Source organism: Mobula hypostoma, chromosome 6, assembly GCF_963921235.1.
Source record: "Mobula hypostoma chromosome 6, sMobHyp1.1, whole genome shotgun sequence".
In the NCBI taxonomy this organism is placed as follows: Eukaryota; Metazoa; Chordata; class Chondrichthyes; order Myliobatiformes; family Myliobatidae; genus Mobula; species Mobula hypostoma.
The window spans coordinates 106824210-106847767 of record NC_086102.1 but is presented as its reverse complement, the minus strand read 5'-3'; the positions used below and the strand labels follow the sequence as shown (position 1 = coordinate 106847767).

At 45.8% G+C, this 23558-nt stretch overlaps 1 protein-coding gene across 2 annotated transcripts in view; it reads left to right on the top strand.

Annotated features, from left to right (window-relative positions):
• The window catches only part of ptprna (protein tyrosine phosphatase receptor type Na), a 238779-nt gene that overhangs the window by 109260 nt on the left and 105961 nt on the right, over positions 1-23558 (top strand). The gene's annotated exons all lie outside the window — the stretch shown is intronic.

Sequence of the window (23558 nt, the reverse complement as noted above, 5' to 3'; positions counted from 1 at the left end):
TGCAGTAACTGGAATTGACAGTGGTTTATTATTGTAACAGATATCGAGGTGCTTCTGGATTCTGGATGTTCTTGTGGAATTCAGGAAAGAGGCACAATTCACAATTGTTTTATTAAGTGCTAATGGAACAAAAAGAATTGAAAACAGACTGTACCAGGAGCAGAGGCTAGTAGCAGAGGGGAGAGAAGCAAAGAAGATGGCGGACCCGCGTGGTCATCTCTTTTAATACCCCATCGATAACCAGCCCATTCAAATTCGTAGATGTCAGTCAACCAATCAGGTGATCCCTATTCAAATAACGCAATGCAAAGGGAAGCTTCTAGAATCATACAAAAGGAACCACTAGGGGCCACACTGAACAATTGCATATACATACTGTGGCTGCTAGGAAATACACTAAAGAGTTACATTGATACAAGTAGTTGTGCAAAATATTAGCATGTAATTAATTGTAAAGCTGCAAAAAAAAATTGAAGAATCTAAACCAACAGTACACTGAAAAGTTTGACTTATATACTGTTCATTCAGATTAGAGCAAATCATTATTAATTTATTTAGCAGTAAAGTGTGGAGTAGGCCCTTCTGGCCCTTCCAGCTTTACTACCCCAGCAACCCCCTGACAACCCCAACTTAACCCCAACCTAATCATAGGACAGTTATCCTACCTGGTACGTCTTAGGTTAGATTGATCTTAGAGGTGATATTAAACCTGATTCTGATTCTGAGGTTGAAAGATTGGTACAGCATCATGCTGCTGTTTTGTTACATATTCTGTTTCTTTATTTTCCTGTAAATGCCTGCAAGTTAAAAATTATTGATATCTGACTGTACATATATACAGCCATATGAAACAACGTTCCTCCAGACCACTGTGCACCCACAATACATATGTCATACACAGCACATTAAAAAAATTACCACAAATAAGTTAATAACATATAATTCAAAGTGCATAGCAGAAGTGAACAGTAAACAGAAAACAATACAATAGAACAGCTTGCTGTGCTAGTGACGAGACCTTAAGGTCATTTATGTTGACTTACTGTATATGTACTTTGATAATAAGTTTTTACTTTGAACTTTGAGATGAGGAATGTCGTGACTGCAGATGGTGGTGTTCACCTGCGCCTCGTCCTTCTCGGTGGAAGATGTGTGAGAGTAGCCGGGGGTGCACTTGTAGATAGTGCACACTGCAGCCACTGTGTACCATTGCTGGAGGGAGTTAGTATGTAGAGTTGTAGGTGAGGTGCCAATCAAGCCAGCTCTTGATCGTCTAAGTACACCGCTGTGCAGCAGGGTGTTGGACTCTCAGGGTCCCAAAACACATCCTCAACTGCCAACAAGGGTCACCAACACCTCTACTTTCTGAGGAGGCTGAAGCACTCTAATACGTATCACCTTCCACAGACGTGCAGTAGAGAGCATCTTAACATGCTGCATCAGTGCATGGTTCGGAAATTGCACTGTGGCAAACAGGAAGCCTCTGCAACGGATGGTTAAACTTCCCTGTGCATCACTGGCACCAGCCGTCAGGGAGATAGGACTAGAAGGGCCGAGATGGCCTGTTTCCATGCTGTAATCGTTATAGAAAAGTGCCAGAATATCACGAAATTTCACACCCACCCAGCTCATGGGCTGTGTGTCCCACTCCTATCAGGGAAAAGGCTACGCAGCATCCACACCAGGACCCCCAGACTCAAAAACAGTTACTTCCCCCAAGCTGACAGGCTGATCAACATCTCCTCCCATTAACCCATCCCGCTGTTAGTACCTGCACATCACCTAGTGTCTCTTTATGTACACGCAATCAGTCAACACTCAGTGGCAACTTTATTAAGTACATCTGACAGACCTCTTGTTAATGCATCTATTTAATCATCTAATCACGTGGCAGCAACTCAGTGCATAAAAGCATGCAGAAACGGTCATGAGATTCACCTGTTGTTCAGACCGAACATCAGAATGGGGAAGAAATGTGATCTACGTGACTTTGATTGTGGAATACTGGCACAACAGGTCCGCAGCAGATGCCATATCTCTGGCGCTTCACTCAACCCTGGAACATCTGGACAGCAAAGCTGTATACATCAGGATTGTCTTTATCAGCCACAGCTCAGCATTCAATACAATCGTCCCCTCAGAACTAATCAATACGCTCCAAGACCTTGGCCTCATAACCTCGTTGGGCAATTAGATCCTGGATTTCCTCACTTGCATACCCCAGACAGTTCGGATTGGCAACAACATTGCCTCCACAATCTCTATCAGCACCAATGCACCACAAGGCTATGTACTTAGCCCCCTGCTCTACTCAGTTTACATTTAAAGCTAAGCACAGCTCAAATGCCATATTCAAGTCTGTCGTGGGACAAGTCAAAGCTGGTGATGGATCAGCATATAGGAAAGAGATTGAAAATCTGGCTGAGTGGTGTCATAACAACAACCTCTTACTCAATGTCAGCAAGACCAAGGAGCTGATTAGAGACTGCAAGAGAAGGAAACCAGAGGTCTGTGACCCAGTCCTCACTGGAGGATCAGAGGTAGAGAGGGTCAACTACTTTAAATTCCCAGGTGTTATTATTTCGGAGGACCTGGGCCCAGCACGTAAGTGCAGTTATGAAGAAAGCAGAGCAGCACCTCTACTTCCTTAGGAGTTTGCAGAGATTTGGCATGTCATCTAAAACTTTGACAAATTTCTATAGATGTGTAGTGGAGAGTATATTAACTGGCTGCATCACAGCCTGGTATTGAAACACCAATGCCCTTAAATGGAAAATCCTACAAAAGGTAATGGACATGACCCAGTCCAACACGGGTAAAACCCTCCCCACCATTGAGCATATCTACACGAAATGCTGTTACAAGAAATCAGCATCCATCATCAGGGACCCCCACTCCCAGGCCATGCTCTCTTCTCACTGCTGACATCAGGAAGAAGGCACAAGAGTCTCAGAACTCTCACCACCAGGTTCGGGAACAGTTACTACCTCTCAACCATCAGAATCTTGAACTAGTATGGATAACTTCACTCATCCCAACTCTGAACTAATTCCACAACCTATGGACTCATCTTCAAGGACTCTACAACTTAAATTCTCAGTATTATTTATTTCCTATTTATTCACCTGCCCCGTCATTGAACTGTTCCCACAGGCAATGGAATGACTTTCAGGGACTCTTCATCTCATGACGATGATAATCATTGCTTATTTATTTATTTATTTATTATTTCTTGTTTTTGCATTTGCACAGTTTGCTGTCTTCTGTACTCTGGTGGAACACTCTAGTTGGGCAATCTGTCATTGATGCTGTTATCGCTATTGTTCTGTAGATTTATTGAGTATGCCCACAAGAATATGTCTCAGGGTTGTATGTGGTGACACATATGTACTTTGATAATAACATTTACTTTGAACTTTGAGTATCTCAGAAACTGCAGTCTCCTCGGATTTTCATGGACAACAGTCTCTAGAGTGCGAGAAACAAAAAAAAATAGTGAGCTGTTGTCGAAAATGCCTCATTAATGAGATGGATCAGAGGAGAATAGCCAGACTGCTTGAAGCTGACAGGAAGGCAACAGTCACTCAGATAGCCACGTGTTACAACAATGGTGTGCAGAATAGCATCTCTGAACACAAAACTCAGTGAACTTTGAGGTGGACGGGCTGCAGCAGCAGAAGATACACTCAGTGGCCATCTAACAGGTACCTAATAAAGTGGCTACTGAGTGTATCTGCCCAAAGGTTCTGCTCCTGTCCCAACCCTGCAAGGGAGGCTTAAACGCCGAGCCCTCTGTACACAAGGGGAGCGTCAATCAGGGTTTTTTTAATGTAGGCAGAATAGAGAGAAAATCCTTGCATTGATCAACAGGAACATCCACTGTCCGTCAGTAACATGTGGAGAGGCTGTCATGGCAACTCTCCTTTTCTGATGTTTGACGCGGGAAGAGAAAACAAATGGTGGTTAGGAGCTTCTAAAGCACAGACTGGGAGCGTTACAGGCCTCTCACGCTCTCACAGTCTGTTTCTCTCTTGTCGCTGTTTCCTCTGCCTCTCCCACTCTGCTGCACCCTCTCACTCCTTCGCTCTTCCCACTGATTCATTCATTCATTCTCTCTCTCTCCTCTCTCTTTCCATCAGTCTCTGTGTGTATGGCCCTCTCTCTTTGTCTCTCTCCCTCCATCCCTCTGTCTCTCTCTCTTTCCCCCTTCTCTCTCTCTCCCTCTCTGTCCGTCTGTCTCTCACTTCTCTCCTTGTCTCTATCTCTTTTTTTCTCTGTCTCTCTCTCACTTCTCTCCCTGTCTCTGTCTCTGTCTCTCTCTCTGTCTCACTCTCACTCTCTCTCTCACTTTACCTCTCTTTCTATCTCTCTCTTCCCCATTACCCTCTCTCTCTGTCTGACTGATTTGTTTTTATCACTTCCCCCTTGCAGCTTGCACCTTTGCTACCTATCTCTGCTGCTCTCTCTGATAAATGAGATTTATTTCTTACTTAGCACATTCTTCTCTTACTTGCATTCTCTCTCCCTTTTCTCTCTCACCATCTCCCCTGTTACTCTCCCTGTATCTGCATCTCCCTCTCTCGCTTTCCCCTCCCTCTCCCTCCTCTTCATCCTCTTTTTTCTCTCCCTTTTCCTTCACCCCCTCTTCCTCCACCTCCCCACTCCCTACTTTGCCTCCTTCTCCCTTCCTCTCCCTCCCAACTGCCCCGCCTTCTCCCTTTTCTCTCCTTCTCACCTCTCCCTATCCTCCTCTCCCTCTTCCTTCCCCACTTCCCTGCTCTCCATTCTTCCCCTCCATCCTTCCTCTCCCTCCTTCGCTTCCTCCTCTTCCTCCTTCCTCTCTCCTCCTCCCCTCCTCCTCTTCCTCCCACCTGCTCCCCCCTCTCTTTTCTCTTTCTGATTCCCCCTCTCCTCCACCCGCCCACTGTTATATTTGAACTCTATTTTCGAGACATTCCTGCTCAAAGACAGTCAGGGAGGTAAGCCAAGCGTTACCAAATATATTTCCTTCAGATCGCCTGCCAACACTTCTTGGTGTTTGTCACTTCGGTGTGTAATTATCTTTCATTGTCTACAAGTGTGAAAGCCTGGAGGTGGGGGGTGGGCTGCTGCAGAGTGGTGGGGGGGGGGAAATGGAGATTCGAGTGTGCCGTCCCTCGATTGAAAACCCGCTGTCCGGAGAAAACAGGGCGAAACCTGAGGTAAGAAGTGAAATTGGATTTATTCTGGGCTTCCAAATACAGTCTGAGCAGCGGGGAAATGGGTTAAACAGGGAGCTGGCATGCAGATTTGTGACAATTGCTGGATATTGTCAAAGGGGTCATAAAACCTACAGTAGTTTCTGTGGACAACATTGTGACTGAGGGGGATTTAATGCTTTTGTTTAGTGGTATTGGTGTACATTTGTTACAGGCATAAATTATATTTATTACTGGACTTTGGGGAATATATTTAATATATATGCATGTGTGTATTACAGTGCACATGTAGATAGTTTATACACAAGCAATAACTGTTATATATGTATGTTTGCATGTATAATGAATTTTTAAAAATTGCAATTGTTATCTGTAAAATTGAAGGATGCTTGTTCCGTGGGGGTCTGCAATCTCTAGGGCAGAATGGAAAGTGCCGTTAGCAAGGCAATAGTTTTTGAATTCCTTGGGAAAAAAAATCCCTGAATTTTCCTAACTCTTTCTTTCAATGTATAACTTGCCTTCTCTCCCAGTCCCTTTCTGTTCCCTTTGCAAATCTCTCACTCTGGGACAATATTTCCAATCCCTTCAATGTATAAGATGCCTACTCTCCCAGATCCTTTGCAAATCTCTCACTCTGGGACAATATTTCTAATTCCTTCTCAGTGCAGAATCTGTTTTTCCCAGTCTCTCTCTAATACACAGTTCCAATATTCCCAGTTCCAGAGTTATTTCCAAATTTTTTTTTCAATGATCATTCCCAATGTTTTTCAATCCCTTCTTAATGACTTAATTATATCCTTTCTTTATCCCTTCCTAACATCTGGGACAATATTTCCAATCCTATTTCATTGGAGAATCTGTTTTTAATAATCTCTGCCTATTGTGCAGTTCCAATATTCCCAATTCCAGAGTCACTTTCCAATATTTATTTTTCAATTATTGACCCCATTGTTTCTCAGTTCCTACTTAATGTGGAGTTCTGAAATATTTATCTCTACCTAACATCTAGGACAATATTTCCAATCCTATTTCAGTACAGAATCTGTCTTTAGTCATCTCCCTCTCTCTCTCTCCCCCCTCTCCCCCTCCCCCTCCCCCTCCCCCTCTCCCCCCCTTCCCCCTCTCCTCCCTCTCCTGCCCCTCTCCCCGTCTCTCTGCCCCTCTCTCCCCCCTCTCTCTGCCCCTCTCTCCCCCCTCTCTCTCTCGCCCTCTCTCTCTCCTGCCTCTCTCCCTCTCCCTGTCTGTCTGTCTGTGTGTCTCTCTCTCATTCTTTATCTACTTCTAATATTTCTAGTTCCAGAGCCATTTCCAGTATCTTGTTAATGTTTTTCAATTATCATTCCCAATGTTTCTCAGTCCCTCTCAGTTCTGGAGTATTTATCCATACCTGACAGATTTTAAATGTTCCCCTTCCATGGTTACTGGTTTCTGAATGGTCTGTGAACACTGGCTGGTGCTGCCACAAAACAACAAATCTCATGACATATGTCAGTGATATTAAATCTGATTCTGATTCTTTTTATGCTTTTTATTCATATGTGTCTGTTATTTTATGCCTTTGGGCTGTACTGCTGCTGCAAAACAACAGATTTCACACTATTTTATCATTTTCTGTCAGTCACTTTATGTACAGAGGCTCCTGTGTAGTATCACTTTACAGAAATACAATCAATCTATGTATATAAGCTATTTTATGTATTTATATTTAATGTGTTTCTTTTATTATTGTTTTCTTTATCTTTTGTAGTTTTTGTGCTGCATTGCATCTGGAGTAACAATTATTTTATTCTCCTTGTGTACTGAAAAAGACATTAAACGATCTTGAATTCTTGTATCAATCAGTGATAATGAATGTGACACAGACATTGAATCTGTCTGTCCGTCCAGCTGCTTTTCGAAGACTTGCTAGGGACCTTATTTCCATTCGTACCACCATCTCCCCTGGAGAACTTTGCATTGTTGCCGCTGTTCTCGGGCCTTTGTCTGACGTTGACTTGCTAAAGGCATCATTATCGTCAGTGTGGTGAGATTGCCGTAAGCTCCATAACTGCAGAACATCAGGCAAAACACACTCACTGGCCACTTTATTAGGTACAGGAGTGAAACCCGGTGAGGTCTTCTGCTGCTGTAGCCCGTCCACTTCAAGTTTCAACATGATGTGTTGTTCGTTCAGAGATGCTCTTCTGCACACCACTGTAGTAATTAATGCGTGATTATTTGAGTGCTTTATATCATCCTCCTGCCAGCTTGTTTTAATCTGGTCATTCTCATTAACAAGGCTTTTTCACCCACAGAACTGTAACTCACTGGATTTTTTTTTCTGTTTTTCATGTGGTTCTCTGTATACTGTAGAGAATCTGTCCATCCTTGTGCATTTAGCAGGCTTGAAAATCCCAAGAGATCAGCAGTTTCTGAGATACTCAAACCACTCCATGTGGCACCAACGATCATTCCACAGCCAAAGTCACTTAGATCACATTTTCTTCCCCATTCTGGAGTTTGGTCTGAATCACAAATGAACCTCTTGGCCATGTCAGCTTGATTTTTATGCATTAAGTTGCTGATTAAATTGGCTGATTAAATATTTGCATTAATGAGCAGGTGTACAGGTGTACCTAATAAAGTGGCCACTAAGTCTATGTAAGGGGTGTAACATGGCTTAGAACATTACACCACAGTACAAGCTCCTCAGCTCTCATGTTGTGCCAACCTTCTCTAAGATCAGTCTAACCCTTCCCTTCCACATAGGCCCCATTTTCTGTCATAAATTTAGCTTCCTAAGAGTCTCTTAGATGTTCCTAATGTATCTGCCTCTACCACCACCCATGAACCCACCACTCCATGTGTTAAAAAAAACTTAACTCTGACATCCCCCCCAATACTTTTCTCCAAACAGATTAAAATTATGCCTCCCCATATCTGCAGCTTTTACAGACAATAAGGTGCAAGGGCCACAAGGAGGCAGGTTGTGTGATCAAACACTTGTCGTTATAATACAAGAGATCTTTTGAATAGTCGGATAACAGCAAGATAAAAGCTGTCCTTGAGCCTGTCTGCACCCTGCGAAGTGAATGCATGTGGCACAGCTGGCATAGGACTACTGCTTCAGAGCTCCAGAGACACAGAGAATCACGTTCGATCCTCATGCCCAGTGCTGTCCATCTGGAGTTTTCCATTTCTCCCTGTCACTGTCTGGGTTTCCCCCAGGTACCCTGATTTCTTCCCACATCCCAAATCCACCTGGACCGATTGGCTACTGTAGATTGCCCCAGGTGTGCTGGAGAATTACTAACTGGTTTATTATTGCCACAAGTACTGAGATACAGTGAAAAACTTCAGTTTGACTATTTGTCATCCATACAGATCATTTCAAAATACCAGTACAGTACATTGAGGTAGTACGAAGGGAAAAGTAATGACAGAATAAATGTTACATTTATGGAGAGAGTGCAGTCCAGCTAGACAATCACTGTCAGCAGTTTTGGCCCTAACAAAGGATGTGCTGGCATTGGAAAGAGTCTAGAGGAGGTTCACGAGAATGATGCCAGGAATGAAGGGGTTAACATTTGAATGCTCTGGGCCTGTACTCACTGCAGTTTAGAACAATGAGGGGGGATTTCATTGAAACCTGATGGATATGAAAGGCCTAGATAGAGAGAACGTAGAGGATTTTTCCTTTAGTGGAGGAGTCCAGGATCAGAGAGCACAGCTTTCAGAACAGAGATGAGGAGGAATTTCTTTAGCCGGAAGGGGTAAATCTGTGGAATTCATTGCCACAGACTGCTGTGGAGGCTAAGTCATTCAGTATATTTAAAGCGAAGGTTGATAGTTCTTGTAAACAGAAAATACTCTGCAGGTGCTGGGGTCAAAGCGACACTCACAACAGGCTGGAGGAACTCAACAGGTCGGGCAGCATCCGTGGAAATGATCAGGCAACGTTTCGGGCCGGAACCCTTCGTCAGGACTGAAGAGGGAGGGGGCAGAGGCCCTATAAAGAAGGTGGGGAGAGGGTGAGAAGGAGAAGGCTGGTAGGTTCCAGATGAAAAACCAATAAGGGGAAAGATAAAGGGGTGGGGGAGGGGAAGCAGGGAGGTGATAGGCAGGAAAGGTGAAGAAGGAATAGGGGAAAACACAATGGGTAGTAGAAGGAGGCAGAACCATGAGGGAGGTGATAGGCAGCTGGGGGAGGAGGCAAAGTGAAACTGGGATAGGGGAAGGGAGGGGAGGGAATTACCGGAAGTTGGAGAATTCAATGTTCATACTAAGGGGTCGGAGACTACCTAGACAGTATATGAGGTGTTGCTCCTCCAACCTGAGATTAGCCTCATCATGGCAGTACAGGAGGCCATGTATGGACATATCTGAATGGGAGTGGGAAGCAGAGTTGAAGTGGGTGGCAACCGGGAGATCCTGTCTGTTGTGGCGGACGGAGCGGAGATGCTCGATGAAGCGGTCCCCCAATCTGCGTCAGGTTTCACCGATGTAGAGGAGGCCGCACTGGGAGCACCGAATGCAATAGATGACCCCAACAGACTCCAGCCCCTTGGTATGAACATTGATTTCTCCAATTTACGGTAATTCCCTCCCCCTCCCTTCCCCCATCCCAGTTTCACTCTGCCCCCTCCCCCACCTGCCTACTACCTCCCTCATGGTTCCACCTCCTTCTACTACCCATTGTGCTTTCCCCTATTCCTTCTTCACCTTTCCTGCCTATCCCCTCCCTGCTTCCTCTCCTCCACCCTTTTATCTTTCCCCTTACTGGTTTTTCACCTGGAACCTACCAGCCTTCTCCTTCCCACCCTCCCTGCACCTTCTTTACAGGGCCTCTGCCCCTTCCCTCTACAGTCCTGACGAAGGATTCCAGCCTGAAACGTTGACTGATCATTCCCACGGATGCTGCCCGACTTGCTGAGTTCCTCCAGCGTGTTGTTGATAGTTCTTGGTTAGTAAGAGTGTGGAAGGTTATGGGATAAAAGCAGGAGAATGGGATTGAGAGGGATGATAATTCAGTCAAGATGGAACAATGGAGCAGACGATGGGCTGAATGGCCTAATTCTGCTCCTATGTCCTATAAGATGCAAGACCCATGATATGGCAGGTTATGAGATGAAGAGTTTGTGTTTATAACACAATTGAAGCTATCTCTGAGCCTGGGTGCTACATGCTTTCAAGTTTTGTATCTTCTGCATTATGGAAGCGAGGAGGAAAGAGGGAATGTCTGGGGTGAGTGGGGTCTTTGAGTCTGTTGGCTGCTTTACTGAGGCAGTGAGAAGTGTAGGTAGAGTCCGTGGAGGGAAGGCTGGTTTACATAATGTGCTGAGCTGTGTACACAACCATCTCAGTTTCCTCTGGTCGTGGGCAGAGCAGTTGCTGTACCAATTCAAAAGGCGATGCCTCTACAAGGTGGCCTCCATCGTGAAGGACCCTGTCGTCGTCGTCGTTGTTGCTGCTGCTTGTGATTTTCTGTTGAACATTGTGGACATGCGATGCTGGTGCTCGGAGTGTGTAGCAACACTTGCAGGCTGCCCCCACATGTCCTTGGATGTGCTGGTTGTTAACACAAACCACACATTTCATTGTATGTTTCGATCTACATGTGATAAATAATTGAATCTCAATCTGAATCTGTGCCGCTGACTCAGAGCTCCAGAGACCCGGATTTGATCCTGGCCTCGGGGGTTGTCTTTGTGGAGTTTGCATGCTCTCCCTGTGTCCGTATGCATTTCTTCCGGGTGATCCGGCCTCCTCCCACATTCCATTGCTTCCACAGATGCTGCTCAGTTTGCTGAGTTCTCCCAGCAGATTGTCTGAAGTTCCCACATGACAAGTTGCAGAGACCTAGGACAATACAGCACAGATACAGGCTCTTCAGCCCAGATAGTCAATGCTGACCAAGGTGTACAGCCAGCTAGTCCCAGTTTCCTGCATTCGGCCCATATCCCTTCAAGCTTCACCCCTCTATGTGCCCATCCAAATGCTTCTTAAATGATACTAGAGGGCATACATTTAAGGTGAGGGTGTAAGTTCAAGAGGCAATGTGCACAAAGAATGGTGTAAAGATGAAACCACACTCAGGTTGGAGGAACAACACCTTATATTCCATCTGGGTAGCCTCCAACCTGATGGCATGAACATTGACTTCTCAAACTTTCGCTAATGCCCCACCTCCCCCTCGTACCCCATCTGTTATTTATTTATTTATATACACACACATTCTTTTCCTCTCTCTCCTTTTTCTCCCTCTGTCCTGCTCATTATACCCCTTGCCCATCCTCTGGGTTTCCCCCCCTCCCCTTTTCCTTCTCCCTGGGCCTCCTGTCCCGTGATCCTCTCATATCCCCTTTGCCAATCATCTGTCCAGCTCTTGGCTCCATCCCTCCCCCTCCTGTCTTCTCCTATCACTTTGGATCTCCTCCTCCCCCTCCCACTTTCAAATCCCTTACTCACTCTTCCTTCAGTTAGTCCTGACGAAGGGTCTCGGCCCGAAACGTCGACTGTACCTCTTCCTAGAGACTCTGCCTGGCCTGCTGCGTTCACCAGCAACTTTGATGTGTGTTGAAAGAACGGTGGGTGCCTGGTATATGCTCTCTGGGATGGTGGAGGAAGACAATACAACAGGAACAGTCAAGAGTGAATACATGTATGTGCAGGAAATGGAAGGGTATAACTGCAGATATTGTGTAGGCAGAAGGGATTATTTAGTTGGACATTTGATTGCTAATGTGATTACATTTATTATGTTAATATAATATAATCAGGGTGGCACGGTAGCATAGCGGTTAGCATAAAGCTTACAGTGCTAGCAACCAGAAGATCAGGGTTCAATTCCCGACTCTGTCTGGAAGGAATTGTCCATCCTCTCTGTGACCATGTGGCTTTCCTCCGCGTACTCTGGTTTCTGCCCACACTGCACAGGCGTGCAGGTTACAGTTAGTAAGTCGTGGGCATGAGGCGGACGCGTGACGGTTCTTGCAGGCTGTCTGCAGCACATCAATGGACTGTGTTGATCATGAACGCGTTTCATTCTTATGTTTCAATGTCTTGATGTACATGTGGCAAAGAAAACTAATCTTATTTTTTTTCTCAGTTCAGTACAACATTTGTGAGAATGGGCTTGCTGTTGTATCTGCCACTTTCTCTGGCAGCTCGATCCTTCTACATACCACTGTCTGCATGTCCCCTGTTTAAATCTTTCCCCTCTCACCCTAACCTATACCCTCTAGTTTAGACTCCCTTACAAAGGGAAAAAATTATTACCATCTACCTTATCTCTGCCTTGCATCATTCTAAACACTTCGACAAGGATGCCCCTCGTTCTCCTGCGATCCAAGGAATAAAGACGTCTTCCTAGAACTCAAGCCCTCAGGTCCTCACACATCCTTGTCAATCTTTTCTGCACTCTTTCCAATATAACCCAAATCTTTCCATAGCAAGGTGACCAAAACTACATGGTACTCCAAGTACGGCCTCACCAGCAACCTACACAACTGCAAGATAGTGTCCAACTCCTTTACTCAGTGTCCTGACTGATGAAGACCCGTGTGCTGAATGCCTTTTTTTAAACCATCTTTTCTACATAGAAACACAGAAAACTTACAGCACAATACAGGCCCTTCAGCACATAAAGCTGTGCCGAACATGTCCTTACCTTAGAAATTACCTAGGGTTACCCATAGCCCTCTATTTTTCTGAGCTCCATGTACCTAGAAACATAGAAACATAGAAAATAGGTGCAGGAGTAGGCCATTCGGCCCTTCGAGCCTGCACCGTCATTCAGTATGATCATGGCTGATCATCCAACTCAGAACCCTGTACCAGCCTTCCCCCCATACCACCTGATCCCTTTAGCCACAAGGGCCATATCTAACTCCTTCTTAAATATAGCCAATGAACTGGCCTCAACTGTTTCCTGTGGCAGAGAATTCCACAGATTCACCACTCTCTGTGTGAAGAAGTTTTTCCTAATCTCGGTCCTAAAAGGCTTCCCCTTTATCCTCAAACTGCGACCCCTCGTTCTGGACTTCCCCAACATCGGGAACAATCTTCCTGCATCTAGCCTGTCCAATCCCTTTAGGATTTTATACGTTTCAATAAGATCTCCCCTCAATCTTCTAAACCCCAATGAGTATAAGCCTAGTCGATCTAGTCTTTCATCAAATGAAAGCCCTGCCATCCCAGGAATCAATCTGGTGAACCTTCTTTGTACTCCCTCTATGGCAAGGATGTCTTTCCTCAGATTAGGGGACCAAAACTGCACACAATACTCCAGGTGTGGTCTCACCAAGGCCTTGTACAACTGCAGTAGTACCTGTCTGCTCCTGTACTCAAATCCTCTTGCTATGAATGCCAGCATACCATTCGCCTTTTTCACCGCCAGCTGTACCTGCATGCCCACTTTCAATGACTGGTGTATAATGACACCCAGGTCTCGTTGCACCTCCCCTTTTCCTAATCGGCCACCATTCAGATAATAATCTGTTTTCCTGTTTTTGCCACCAAAGTGGATAACCTCACATTTATCCACATTAAACTGCATCTGCCATGAATTTGCCCACTCATCTAACCTATCCAAGTCACCCTGCATCCTCTTAGCATCCTCCTCACAGCTAACACTGCCGCCCAGCTTCGTGTCATCCGCAAACTTGGAGATGCTGCATTTAATTCCCTCATCTAAGTCATTAATATATATTGTAAATAACTGGGGTCCCAGCACTGAGCCTTGCGGTACCCCACTAGTCACTGCCTGCCATTCTGAAAAGGTCCCGTTTATTCCCACTTTTTGCTTCCTGTCTGCCAACCAATTCTCTATCCACATCAATACCTTTCTCCCAATACCGTGTGCTTTAAGTTTGCACACTAATCTCCTGTGTGGGACCTTGTCAAAAGCCTTTTGAAAATCCAAATATACCACATCCACTGGTTCTCCCCTATCCACTCTACTAGTTACATCCTCAAAAAATTCGATGAGATTCGTCAGACATGATTTTCCTTTCACAAATCCATGCTGACTTTGTCCGATGATTTCACCGCTTTCCAAATGTGCTGTTATCACATCTTTGATAACTGACTCTAGCATTTTCCCCACCACCGATGTCAGGCTAACCGGTCTATAATTCCCCAGTTTCTCTCTCCCTCCTTTTTTAAAAAGTGGGGTTACATTAGCCCCATGTTTGCCATTGCATATCCACCGTCAACCCTTTAAGTGTCATTTGCCAGTCTATCTTAGCTAATTCACGTCTCATACCTTCAAAGTTACCCTTCTTTAAGTTCAGAACCTTTGTTTCTGAATTAACTATGTCACTCTCCATCTTAATAAAGAATTCAACCATATTATGGTCACTCTTACCCAAGGGGCCTCTCACGACAAGATTGCTAATTAACCCTTCCTCATTGCTCAAAACCCAGTCTAGAATAGCCTGCTCTCTGTTGGTTCCTCGATATGTTGGTTCAAAAAACCATCCCGCATACATTCCAAGAAATCCTCTTCCTCAGCACCCTTACCAATTTGGTTCACCCAATCTATATGTAGATTGAAGTCACCCATTATAACTGCTGTTCCTTTATTGCACACATTTCTAATTTCCTGTTTAATACCATCCCCAACCTCACTACTTCTGTTAGGTGGCCTGTACACAACTCCCACCAGCGTTTTCTGCCCCTTAGTGTTAAGCAGATCTACCCATATCGATTCCACATCCTCCCGGCTAATGTCCTTTCTTTCTATTGCGTTAATCTCCTCTCTAACCAGCAATGCTACCCCACCTCCTTTTCTTTCATGTCTATCCCTCCTGAATATTGAATATCCCTGAATGTTGAGCTCCCATCCCTGGTCACCCTGGAGCCACGTCTCTGTGATCCCAACTATATCATAATCATTAATAACAATCTGCACTTTCAATTCATCCACCTTATTACGAATGCTCCTTGCATTGACACACAAAGCCTTCAGGCGCTCTTTTACAACTTTCTTAGCCCTTATACAATTATGTTGAAAAGTGGCCCTTTTTAATGCTTGCCCTGGATTTGCCCGCCTGCCACTTTTACTTTTCACCTTACTACTTTTTGCTTCTACCCTCATTTTACATCCCTCTGTCTCTCTGCACTTGTTCCCATCCCCTTGTTGTGAACTAACCTCCTCTCTCCTAGTCTCTTTAATTTGATTCCCACCCCCCAACCATTCTAGTTTAAGGTCACCTCAGTAGCCCTCGCAAATCTCCCCGCCAGGATATTGGTCCCCCTAGGATTTAAGTGTAACCCGTCCTTTTTGAACAGGTCATGCCTGCGCCAAAAGAGGTCCCAATGATCCAAAAACGTGAATCCCTGCCCCCTGCTCCAATCCCTCAGCCACGCATTTATCCTTCAGCTCATCGCATTCCTACTCTCACTGTCGCGTGGCACAGGCAGTAATCCCGAGATTACTACCTTTGCGGTCCTTTTTCTCAACTCCCTTCCTAACTCCCTATATTCTCCTTTCAGAACCTCTTCCCTTTTCCTACCTATGTCATTGGTACCTATATGTACCATGACTTCTGACTTCTCACCCTCCCACTTCAGGATATCTTGGACGCAATCAGAAATATCCTGGACCCTGGCACCAGGGAGGCAAACTACCATCCGGGTCTCTGGACTGCGTCCATAGAATTGCCTATCTGACCCCCTTACTATCGAGTTCCCTATTACAACTGCCTTCCTCTTCCTTGCCCTACCCTTCTGAGCTACAGGGCCAGACTCTGTGCCGGAGGCACGGCCACTGTCGCTTCCCCCGGGTAAGCTGTCCCCCCCAACAGTACTCAAACAGGAGTACCTGTTGTTAAGGGGCACAGCCACCGGGGTACTCCCTATTACCTGACTCTTCCCCTTCTCCCTCCTAACCGTGACCCACTTGTCTGCCTCCTGTGGCCCCGGCGTGACCACCTGCCTGCAACTCCTCTCTATCAACTCCTCACTCTCCCTGACCGGATGAAGGTCATCGAGCTGCAGCTCCAGTTCCCTAACGCGGTCCCTTAGGAGCTGCATCTCGGCGCACCTGGCGCAGATGTAGACGTCCGGGAGGCTTGGAGACTCCAGGGCCTCCCACTTCCGGCACCGAGAACAACAAACTGCCCTCACACTCATACTGCCCCTCTCCTCAAATAACAACAAAAAATGAATACCAAACCTTCCTCACCTCGCCCGTTTCCGCCTAAGCCCATTGAGCTGAAGCCCTTAAGCCTTCACTGTGCTCCCGGCTCACTCCACAGCCCGCAAACTATGCTGCCCGCTGTATGAGGCTGTGTTCCTTTTAAATCTTCCGTGCTTCACTGCCCGATGTCACACGCCTGCTCAGTCCCGCCTTTCTGAACGCCAATGGAAAAAAAAACTGAAAAATTCAAAAATGGCTTCCTCCGCACTCCCGCTCCGATTCTCAGACTTCCTTCTTCTAACTGTCCAGGAGTCTCTTAAAAGACCCTATCATTTCCGTCTCCAGCATCGTCGCCGGCAGCCCATTCCACACACTCACCATTCTCTGCGTAAAAACCTTACCCCTGACATCTCCTCTGTACCTACTTCCATACACCTTAAAACTGTGCCCTCTCATGCTAGTCATTTCAGCCCTGGGAAAAAGCCTCTGACTATCCACACGATCAATGCCTCTCATCATCTTATACACCTCTATCAGGTTACCTCTTATCCTCAGTCGCTCCAAGGAAAAAAGGCCGAGTTCAGTCAACCTATTCTCATATGGCATGCTCCCCAATCCAGGCAACATCCTTGTAAATCTCCTCTGGACCCTTTCTATGGTTCCCACATCCTTTCTGTAGTGAGGTGACCAGAACTGAGCACAGTACTCCAAGTGGGGTCTGACCAGGGTCCTATATAGCTGCAACATTAGCTCTCAGCTCTTAAACTCAATCCCACGATTGATGAAGGCCAATGCACCGTATGCCTTCTTAACCACAGAGTCAACCTGCGCAGCAGCTTTGAGTGTCCTATGAACTTGGACCCCAAGATCCCTCTTATCCTCCACACTGCCAAGAGTCTTACCATTAATACTATATTCTGCCATCATATTTGACCTACCAAAATGAACCATCTCACACTTATCTGGGTTGAACTCCATCTGCCACTTCTCAGCCCAGTTTTGCATCCTATCAATGTTCCACTGTAACGTCTGACAGCCCTCCACATTATCCACAACACCTCCAACCTTTGTGTCCTCAACAAAGTTACTAACCCATCCCTCCATTTCCTCATCCAGGTCATTTATAAAAATCACAAAGAGTAGGGGTCCAAGAACAGATCCCTGAGGCACACCACTGGTCACCGACTTCCATGCAGAATATGACTCATCTACAAGCACTCTTCGCCTTCTGTGGGCAAGCCAGTTCTGGATCCACAAAGCAATGTCCCCTTGGATTCCATGCCTCCTTACTTTCTCAATAAGCCTTGCATGGGGTACCTTATCAAATGCCTTGCTGAAATCCATATACACTACATCTACAGCTCTACCTTCATCAATGTGTTTAGTCACATCTTCAAAATATTCATTCAGGCTCGTAAGACACGACCTGCCTTTGACAAAGCCATGCTGACTATTCTTAATCATCTTATGCCTTTCAAAATGTTCATAAATCCTGCCTCTCAGAATCTTCTCCATCAGCTTACCAACCACTGAAGTAAGACTCATTGGTCTATAATTTCCTGGGCTATCTCTACTCCCTTTCTTGAATAAGGGAACAACATCCACAACCCTCCAATCCTCTGGAACCTCTCCCGTCCTCATTGATGATGCAAAGATCATCGCCAGAGGCTCAGCAATCTCCTCCCTCGCCTCCCACAGTAGCCTTTTTCACAATGGCCAAGATCCTTTTCCATAGTGAATACTGAAGCAAAGTAGTCATTAAGTACCTCTGCTACCTCCTCCGGTTTCATACACATTTTTCCACTGTCACACTTGATTGGTCCTATTTTCTCACGTCTTATCCCCTTGCTCTTCACATATTTGTAAAATGCCTTGGGGTTTTCCTTAATCCTGTCCGCCAAGGCCTTCTCATGGCCCCTTCTGGCTCTCCTAATTTCTTTCTTAAGCTCCTTCCTGCTGGCCTTATAATTTTCTAGATCTCTATCATTACCTAGTTTTTTTGAACCTTTCATAAGCTCTTCTTTTCTTCTTGACTAGATTTACAACAGCCTTTGTTCACCACGGTTCCTGTACCCTACCATCCTTTCCCTGTCTCATTGGAACGTACCTATGCAGAACTCCACGCAAATATCCCCTGAACATTTGCCACATTTCTTCCATACATTTCCCTGAGAACATCTGTTCCTAATTTATGCTTGCAAGTTCCTGCCTGATAGTCTCATATTTCCCCTTACTCCAATTAAACACTTTCCTAACTTGTGTGTTCCCATCCCTCTCCAATGCTATGGTAAAGGAGATAGCATTGTGATCTGTAAAGCTGTCTCCTTTTAAGCTCTTCTCGCTGTTCTCACTGGCTGACGTCCACGTGCTTGCACAGTCGTGTCCTGATCAAACCGCTGAAGAAAAAACTGATGTTGTTTCCAGCAACACACATAAAAATTGCTGGTGAACGCAGCAGGCCAGGCAGCATCTATAGGAAGAGGTACAGTTGACGTTTCGGGCTGAGACCCTTCATCAGGACTAACTGAAAGAAGAGATAGTAAGAGATTTGAAAGTGGGAGGGGGAGGGGGAGAACCGAAATGATAAAAGACAGGAAGGGGAGGGATGGAGCCAAGAGCTGGACAGCTGATTGGCAAAAGGGATATGAGAAGATCATGGGACGGGAGGCCCAGGGAAAAAGAAAAGGGGGAGGGGGGGAAACCCAGAAGATGGGCAAGAGGTACAGTGAGAGGAACAGAGGGAGAAAAAGGAGAGAGAGAGAGAATAATAATAATAAATAACGACTGGGGTACGAAGGGGAGCTGGGGCATTAACGGAAGTTAGAGAAGTCAATGTTCATGCCATCAGTTTGGAGGCTACCCAGACGGAATATAAGGTGTTGTTCCACCAACCTGAATGTGGCTTCATCTTGACACTAGAGGAGGCCGTGGATAGACATATCAGAATGGGAATGGGACGTGGAATTAAAATGTGTGGCCACTGGGAGATCCTGCTTTCTCTGGCGGACAGAGCGTAGGTGTTCAGCGAAATGATCTCCCAGTCTGCGTCGGGTCTTGCTAATATATAGAAGGCCACATCGGGAGCACCGGACGCAGTATATCACCCCAGCGGACTCACAGGTGAAGTGTTGCCTCACCTGGAAGGACTGTTTGGGGCCCTGAATGGTGGTGAGGGAGGAAGTGTAAGGGTGTAAGGGCATGTGTAGCACTTGTTCCGCTTACGAGGATAAGTGCCGGGACGGAGATTGGTGGGAAAGGATCGGGGGGACGAATGGAAAAGGGAGTCACGTAGGGAGCGATCCCTGTGGAAAGTGGGGGGGAGGAGGGAAAGATGTGCTTAGTGGTGGGATCCCGTTGGAGGTGGCAGAAGTTACGGAGAATTATATGTTGGACCCGGAGGCTGGTGGGGTGGTAGGTGAGGACCAGGGCAACCCTATTCCTAGTGGGTGGCGGGAGGATGGAGTGAGAGCAGATGTGCGTGAAATGGGAGAGATGCGTTTGAAAGCATTGATGGTGGAGGAAGGGAAGCCCCTTTCTTTAAAAAAGGAGGACATCTCCTTCGTCCTGGATATGCAGTCCTAGATCTCTCTGTTTCACTACACTCACTAGTGCCCCACCATTCATAGTACAAATTCTACAGGGGTTTGACCTTCAGAAAAGCATCACCTCACACTTACCTGTATTGATGTCCATTTGCTACTTCTCAGCTCACTCACTCCCTAACTAATCCAAAAATTCCCCCAGCAGTCTACCGTAATCTTCTTCACTATCAGTGACATCTCCTCATCTTGTGTCATCTGCAAACTGATCAGGCCTTGTGAGCGGGCCATCTGTGTTGGGTGAGGGACTGCTATCAGTCTGTGCGCAGGAGACAAATGCAGTCTACGTGAGGCACAGTCGCGTAGCTATTACAGCACCAGTGATCCGGGTTCAGTTCTGCCGCTGTCTGTAGGCAGTTTCTACATTCTCCCCATGACTGCATGGGTTTCCTCTGGGTGCTCTGGTCTCCTCCCAGATTCCTAAGACGAACTATGTTTAGTAGGCTGTGGGCACGTTATGTTGGTGCAGGAAGCATAGCGACACCTGCGGGCACATCCTCTGGCTGTGTTGGTCGTTGATTTTACGGGTGTGTTTGGAAGGTTCAGTGTACTGCACATGTCACATGGGATTGCTGCACAGGGCAGCTGATTGGGCAGAAATTACCATGCTGTATCTCTAATAAAGATACATCGTCTACGTGCCAGCCAGGGAATCTGTGGCTCAAAAGGCAGGGTCCCGATCTAATTTGTTCAGGATGGTGTCTCTGACAATGCAGCACTCTACCAGTACAGGAACATCCTGGTGTTTTCTGCTCCATTCTTGAGTGAGGTATCAGCCATAATATTCATTACCCTGAGGCAGGCGGGAACACTGTCAGATTGAACATAAAACACTACAGCACAGTACAGGCCCTTCGGCCCATGATGTTATACCGACCTTTTAACTTACTCCAAGATCCAATCTAACCCGTCCCTCCTACTCAACACTCCTTTTTTTCTGTCATCCATGTGCCTGTCTAAGAGTCTCTTAAATGTCCCAAATGCATCTGCCTCCACCAACACTTCCTGTAGAGTATTCCACGTATGCACCACTCTCTGTAAAAAAAAAAGAGGCCACCTCTGACATCCCCCTATACTTTCCTCCAATCACTCTACAATTATACTCCTTTGTATGAGCCATTTCCATTCTGGGATAAAATATCTGGCTGGCCTCTTATTATCTTGTAGACCTCTATCAACTCACCTCTCATCCTCCTTCACTCCAAAGAGAAACACTAGGTCATTCAACCTATCCTCAAAAGACATGCTTTCTAATCCAAACAGCACATTGGTAAATCTCCTCGGCACCCTCTAAAGCTTCCACATCCTTCCTATAAAAAGGTGACTGGGACTAAATACTCCAAGTGAGGTCCAACCAGAGTGTGAAAGAGCTGCAACATTACCCGGTGGCTCTTGAACTCAATCCCCCGACCAGTGAAGGCTAACACATCATACATCTTCTTAACCAATCCAGCCATAGCTTTCTCTTCCACATTGAACTTGTTTTCTCTTGTGCCTGATTTATAATCGGTACAGGAACAGGAGCTGGTCTCTCAGTACCTCGAGATATCATTATCGAACATGGGTAATTCTTCCAAGAACTCCATCAACTTGCCTTGGCTCAATGACCAGTAATAGGCATCCATTAGTCTCGTGAGACCATGGATTTGAGCCTTGGAAGGTTACCAGGGCGCAGGCCTGAGCAAGGTTGTATGGAAGACCAGCAGTTGCCCATGCTGCAAGTCTCCCCTCTCCACGCCACCGATGTTGTCCAAGGGAAGGGCATTAGGACCCATACAGCAATGACCAGTAACTTACTTCCTATACTATCCTTACCCTGGCCTATATGTAACTTCAGACCCATTAATGTGATTAACACTTAGCAGCCCCTCACTTTAGGGGAAATCAGGGATACTGTCACAGAGTCATAAAAAACTACAGCACAAATTGAGTGTTTTTTAATCACATCGTTTGTGTTAACAACCAACACACCCAAGGGGCAGCCTGCAAGTATTACCACACATTCTGCTGCAAGATTTAGTGCCCAGTCTCACCTATGCACCCAGACCATATCCCTCCAAATCCTTCCCATGTATGTACCTATCCAAACTTTTCTGAAATGTTACAATTGAACCCACATCTACCACTTCCACTGGCAGCTCGTTCCACACACTCACCACCCTCTGAGTGAAGAGGTTCTCATTCATGTTCCTCTTAAACATTTCACCTTTCACTCTTAACTCATGACCTCTGGTTCTAGTCCCACCTAACCACAGTGGAAAAAGCCTGCAAGCACTCACCCTATTTTTCTTCCCTAATAATTGTGTATACCTTTATAATGGACAATGCAGCGGAGGTGTCATAAGACATTGGTCAGACTGCATTTGGAGTATCGTGGGCAGTTCTGGGCACCACAGTAACATTAGCTGATAGTGTGGTGCCTTAACAGCTCAGAGGCATCAGAGTTCAGAGTTCAATCCTGAAGTCCTCTGTGAAGAGTCTGTGTATCTCCCTGTGGAATGCATGGGTTTTCTTTGTGTGTCTGCTTTCCTCCCACAGTTAAAGGACATGCTGGTTAGTGGGGTAATTGGTCATTGTACCATGCTTAGGATTATTTGGAGAGTTGTCTGGGGTGGCTGGCAGCACAGCTCAAAGAACCAGAAGGGCCTTTTCTGGGCTGCATTTCTTAATAAATAAATCTAAGGAAGGCAAGGGACAAAATCAGTTCTCTGGAAGATCAGAGCGGTCATCTATGCATGGCACTGAAAGAGATGGGGAAGATCTTAGATGGATTTTTTGCATCTGTGTTTACTCAGGAGAAGGATACAGAGTCTAGAATTCAAGCAAAGCAGCAGTGAAGTCATTAACTGTGTACAGATTATAGAGGAGGTGTTTGCTGTCTTGAGGCAAATTAGTGTGGATGAATCCTCAGAGTACCTAGTGGGTTGCTAGTGCAGAGATTGCAGGGGCCCGAGTAGAGATATTCTAAATATCCTTAGCCACAGCTGAGGTGCCAGAGGATTGGAGAACAGCTCATGTTCTTCTGTTGTCTAAGAATAAGCCAGGAAATTATAAGCCAGGTGAGTCTGATATCAGTAGTGGCTACGTTATTGGAATATATTCTAAGAGACCGGATATATAAATATTAGGATAGACAGGGGCTGATTAGGGATAGTCAAGATGGCTTTGTTGTGGTAGATCATGTCTAACAAATCTTATAGATTTTATTGAGGAAGTTAGCAGGAAAGGCACGGCAGAGAATGTTATCTACACGTATTTAGCAAGGCCTTTGATAAAGTCCTGCATAGGAGGCTGGTCAAGAAGGTTTAGTCAATTGGCATTCAAGATGAGGTAGTATATTGGATTAGACATTGGCTTCGTGGGATAAGACGGAGGGTGGTGGTAGATGGTTGTCTCTCTGACTGGAAGCCTGTGACTAGAGGTGTGCCACAAGGGATCGGTGCCATCAATGATCTGGATGATAATGTGGTAAACTGGATCAGTAAATTTATGGATGACACCAAGATTGGAGCGGGGGGGGGGCGGTTAGTGAACAGTGAGGAAAGCTATCAACTCTTGCAGCAGGATCTGGACCAACTGGAAAAATGGGCTGAGAAATGGCAGATGTAATTTAATGCAGACAAGTGCGAGGTGTTGCAC